Source organism: Gossypium arboreum, chromosome 8 (assembly GCF_025698485.1).
Source record: "Gossypium arboreum isolate Shixiya-1 chromosome 8, ASM2569848v2, whole genome shotgun sequence".
NCBI classification, from domain to species: Eukaryota; Viridiplantae; Streptophyta; class Magnoliopsida; order Malvales; family Malvaceae; genus Gossypium; species Gossypium arboreum.
This window is the reverse complement of record NC_069077.1, coordinates 64893773-64900146: the sequence shown is the minus strand read 5'-3', so window position 1 is coordinate 64900146 and position 6374 is coordinate 64893773.

Sequence of the window (6374 nt, the reverse complement as noted above, 5' to 3'; positions counted from 1 at the left end):
GTTAGTTGATTTTCGGACTAACATGGCGTGTGTGATAGTCTTGCGATACATGCCATATATAATTTGTGATAGTGTGACCACTCTTGACAATTTAAATTGCGTTTTCATCTAGTGTTTCTTGAGCGAGAGATGACGCATTACTCTCAACATCATCTACTACAGCTTTTTTGGGATCCATTACTATACGAAAACATAGTTTATAATGTCAGGAATCATCACACTATCACTGATTATATTTGGCATGTATAGCTAGACTCTCTCACACACTACGTTAGTCCTAGAATTGACTAAACTGTAGCTCTGGTACCAATAAATGTGACTCCCTTCACCCGTATTGTAACACTCATTACCTGTATCTGACATCGGAACAAGGTTCAAGTCATCGCCAGACTTACATCAAAATATTCATACAAAACTAGGCCATAAAATTTCATCCAAATTAAAACTTTTCATACACATGAAAAACATCCCTTATATGGGCCTACGAGGCCCAAAACATACATCGGGGGTGGTTCGAGACTAAACTGAAACTTTTGGAAAATTTAGAAAATTTCATCATGAAATAGGGTCACACGCCCATGTGGCTCGGGACACACCCGTGTCCTCAGCTCGTGTAACTCTTTGTTTATGACGTCATCACAACAATAAGGGCACATGGCCAAGGCACACGCCCGTGCCTCCAGGCCGTGTCCCTCACACAGCTGAGAAACATGGCTGTGTTACAGCCCGTGTGGCAATTCGAAACTAAAGTACATGATGCAAGGGATACACGACCAGACTACACGTCTATGAGGGCAAGCCGTGTGTCACACAATGCCTAGACACACACCTGTGTGTCTACCAGTGTGGACAATTTTTAGGCTATTTTCTAAGCCAATTGTCACCCTCAATAACAAACTCACATGCTTACTTTTATTGACCATTAATGTGGCACATTTGAACATTCAATCATCCACAAGCAATACAAGATCATGGTAACCTCATATCATATTTTACATACTTAAAACATCATGCTTAGTCAAGCTCAAATTTACTAATTCTCATGCATCAAAGTTTATAAGATTACTCCTATATCACACATTTAAGCCTTAGTTATCAACACATGATCTCATCTCAATTAAACTCTCAAGCATTCACCACCGATAATATAACTCATTACATACACACGATCACAAGCCTCATCTCCATGATATAGGCACATGCATAATCATACAATCAACATAAGCCACTATTCATGGCTATACACAAATTGAACTGTAACCATTATAGGCCAACACATTTGGCCACATTAGTAATGACATAATTACAAAAGATAAGGCCTCTATACATGCCATAGACTTAAGTATTTGAATACTTCTATCCAAAATGGTAGCTTGATAGTATGATTGAATCTCCGAGGATCTCCAACCCGAGCTAGTTAAATAAACCTATAAGAGATGAAAAGGAAGGGGAGTAAGCTATAAAGCTTAGTAAATTCATATGAAAATAATAAGCAATTTATTAACTTGCTTCTCAAGGTAAAACAACCATATTTACATTTTTACTTATGTTCAAGTCAAGTTGTTTTCTCGAATCATAGTCACTAATTTATTTATATCTGGAGCTACGAAACTCCAAATTAAGTTCCACTATTTTTTTTTGAAACTAGACTGATATATCTTCTTACCATAAAATTTTCAGAATTTTTAGCTTATCCAATAAGTACAATTTATTCGTTAAAATCATCCCTCTTTTGCTGCTTGACAACTTTGACCTTTCTTCACTAAAAATTAATTATCTCATAATACGGGACTCGAGTGATGTTCTTGTGTATTTCTATTGCAAATAGACCCATTAATAATTATGGGAATATAAATTATAACCCATACCTATGTTTGTACATTTTTTAATGATTTTCTCAACTCAGAGCAGGGGATTTTGAAATTGTTCTGACTCTGTCTCACACAACTTCAAATATCTGATAATATAAAATTCTTTTGCTTACACCGTTTCTTTCATAAAAAACTATACTCAATAAGCTTCAATTCCATAATTTATTTAATATCTAACTCATTTTTTACTATTTTTGGTGTATTTTCAAAGTCAAACTGCTGCTGCTATCCAAAACTGTTTTAGTAAGAAAATGATAATAACTAAATTTACCACACCTTCCTTTCTTTCAATTAAAAAATCCATACATTTATAAACATATATCATTATTCGCCAAATTAACACAACATCATTTCACAATGCTCACAGACTTACGATTCATGAATTTCATATTAAGTTGAGTTTTTGTACATACCTGCACCTATTCTTACCATTTCATACATATACATAATGTCGTTGCATCTTCGATGTCTCGCACACTATGTACCATACTTAATACCTCGCACGCTAAATGCTATTCTGGATGTTCTGCACACTAAGTGCCATCCTCGATACTTTTCACACTAAGTTCCATTTATATAAATATAGCCGAAGCTATCTCAAATTGCACACCAAGTGCAACTTTTAGCCGAAGCTATTTCGAACCGCACACTAAGTGCCATTTTAGCCGATAAGTCGTTAATCATAACAATAATCACGTATAGACAATTTATACAATATCAAGCATTAAAAGCATAAATTTAACAATGCTTAATACATACGAACTTACCTCGATCGTCAAAACATTGAAATGGATCGACTAGTCCGAAACTCTGTTTTTCCCTCGATATAGACTCGTACGAGGCTTAACTTGATCTAATCAATCAAATTCAGCTATTTCAATTCATATTCTATTCATTTTAACTAAATTTCATATTTTCATAAAATTACTATTTTACCCCTACACTTTTGACCTTCTTACAAATTAGTCATTAAGCTCGAAAAATGCAAATTTAGTCAATTTCATCATAGCCCAAGCGATCCAAATTTCATAGATGGTCATATCAGTCCATATTTTTAATTTTTTCACACTTTTACCACACAATTTATTATATTTCCCAATTTAGTCCAAAATTGACATTTTTGCCAAAATTCACTTAACAAAACTCAATAATCTACCATCAAAGATTTATTTTCTATCATTAATGTAACACCCCAACATCCGAGTCGATTACTAAAATAGGGTCATATAACATAACCTGCTCAACTCTTCAATAGAACACTTGAGATAAAAATAATAATAAAAAAAAATTTTAATAGTGAAACCTTAAATCTAATGAATAATATTACCAGATTAAAACCCTTCTGTTCGTTTTATGATTTATCCCCTATTGACCAAAAACACATACATAATGTAAAAATATATGATTCAATCCTATCACAATTATGAAGTTCTAAATCAAGTTAATTTATGTTTTGAGATTTGTAACCAAACATTTTTAATTTCATACATATAACTTTAGCCATATTCGTATGGCTTTATATACAATTATACCAAAATAGCAAACCTCCCAAAAATTTCTATCCTATACATGCCATAATGTCTACTAAGGTTTAAAACAAAAGTACCAAAAAGGTTGACAAAAGTCGTGATGACTTCGTGATGGTTCCCAAGCTCTCCTTGACAAGATGATCTATGTAAAAACAAAACAAAAAAAAAAACACACCGAGTGAGTTGTTAACTCAGTAAGTCCTAAGAAAATTTAATACTATAATAATTCAATCATCTATAAACTAAATAATTAACTCCATATTAACCGAATTTAACCATGATATCACAAGGAAATATTAGGTCACAAATGTACCTTATGCATTTGGTACATACCTACCGAAATCAACCATGTACTCCTAATCGAAATATACATAATTAAAATACCATGGTAATTGTCATATACTACCATTGACGTATATATATATATGTATATATATATATAATATACAAACCAAAAAAAATTAAAGCGTAAGCTAAGTCACTCCATCTATCAATCAAATTTCCAATTAAATTTCCAAGTGCATTTTAGATTTCCACAAATAATACTCCATAATCAACATTGCACACTTAGTGCTCGATTTGAAAGCCCGCACACATAGTGCTCTTATTTGCACACATAGTGCAATGTTTTCTCGCACACATAGTGCCACATAATCTAGCACACATAGTGCTGTATTTTCTTACCTTTAATCATCCCATTGACATAGATTGATAAAAAATTTCACATTCTATTCCCAATAACTCATACATACTATGATATCTTATCTAACTTAATTTGCCTAAGGACTTACCTTTTTAATCGGATGAACAACTCTGATCGGCTACTCTACCGCTTTCGCTTTCCCTTTGAACGAACTTGGCTCCCTCGGATCTTGAACTTCAACTCCAGCTAAGCAAATAAAATAACTCAATCATCATAACCCTAATTTATACTTCTTTCTCATAGTCACACACACAGAGATTCGATATTTGCCCAAACATAATTTAAAATTTAACTTTTAAACTTAATGCATATCCAAACATACTTTTCATCTATTCTAATAATTCGACACATTACAAGATCAACTTCGGTAACTCACGTTTTCATATTTTAGTAGCTAAGTTCATTTTCAGTTAGCAATCATTTAAAATCTATCAAGATCATAAACTTTTAATTTCATGAATTCGACATCTTAATGCCCATTTTAATTAATCAAACAAAATTTCAAATACAAAAATTTGGTCACTCAATTATCTTGATAAACAAAATAATCGGCAAACACACATATATCAAGCTATTTTAACCAAATTCTACTTAACATTTAAACTAAAATATGCATTTAAATTTACTATATCTTCATTAGACCTTTCACTCTCAAAACATAAGAATATCAATTTATTCCTTCTTCCATGTCTCTGTCAACTACTTAAATTATCACATAACATAAATTTTGTACTCTCCTATCCATCCTAACTCATTCAGCTTTAACAATTACCCATTTCTCATAAAAGAAATTAACAAATAAAATAAACATTCCATTAACCCATATGGTCGAATGTACTAAGCATTACTTAACTAAAATTCCACAAATTTCAACCTCATAATAATCTCTACTTATTCAACACAACATGAAACAACCTCTACTCCTAACCTCTTGATATACGGCTTAATGCCCAAATCACCATAAAAGTTTGATTTTTCATGACATTGCCGAAATGCATTTTAACAATTAGCTCAACATACAAAGGAAGTTAAAACCAACATTTCAAAACTTACCTCCAACTAGAAAAAGGGTTGCCGAATTGCCTTAATGAAAACTTCCCTATTTCTTTCCATTTTGTTTCGGTTTTGGCAAGGTGGAGAAGAAGATGAACACCCCTCTTCTATTTTCTCTTTTATTAATCTTTATTTTTCATCTATTTTAAATTACTTACCAATATTTAATTATAAATAATATAAACTTAGTGGAGAAAATCCTTACTTGGCCGGCCACTTTGTATAAACTTGGCATTTTGACATGCAAACCCAAACTTTCCTACTTTAATACTATTTGGTCCTTACATATTCACCTATCATATTTTCTTAAGTTCTCAACTAAGTCAATCAAATGAAATTCACATTCATGAGACTAAATTAACAATCTCAAATTTTCACACATGCACTTCCACACATAAAGATATGCAAATTTAATTTTTTTAAAATCACTTTTGACTCAGTTTTGTGGTCTCGAAACCACATTCCGTCTAAGGTCAAATTAGGGCTGTCACAATTAAACATCAAGATGCTCAATATTCAACAATGGCATCATCCAAATACTCTAACAATTTTGAAATCGGAGGTACGGGCTAGCTAGATTACGAAGCAACGATCTCAAAAACGTAGAAATTATTAAAAACCAAACACAAAACAAACCTCCACCAAGGCATGCAAGTGTCGAACTTAAAGAAGCTTCAATGTCTTTCCTTTCTTCTCATATTCAGTTGAAGAAACAAAAGAAATAAAATGCATGTGTTATTTTATTTCTTTATTATTTAACATTTATTAACTATTTACTTATTTAACCTTAAAGCCAACCCAAAATTTCAATATTGCCAAACCATTGCCATCCACTAACTCTTTAATGGGTTAATTACCATTTGAGAACCCTCACTTTAAAATCCAAGGACAAATAAGTCCCTATTACTAATAGCATGCAACTTTTGCATTTTACGCGATTTAGTCCTTTTTACCGAATTAACCACTCAAACGGTAACATTTTTTTCAACAAAACTTTAATACCATCTTATTGCCACTCCGTAAATATATATAAAAATATTTACAACTCCGTTTATAGAAACGAGATTCCGATACCTCATTTTCTAAAACCACTTGAACTTAATAAATCGCTTATAAAGAAAAAAATCACAATATAAAAAACTTTTTTTTAATCATAATTAACTCGTAAATATTGAAATAATAATGAAATAATTTTTTCGATATCAAATTTGGGGCCTC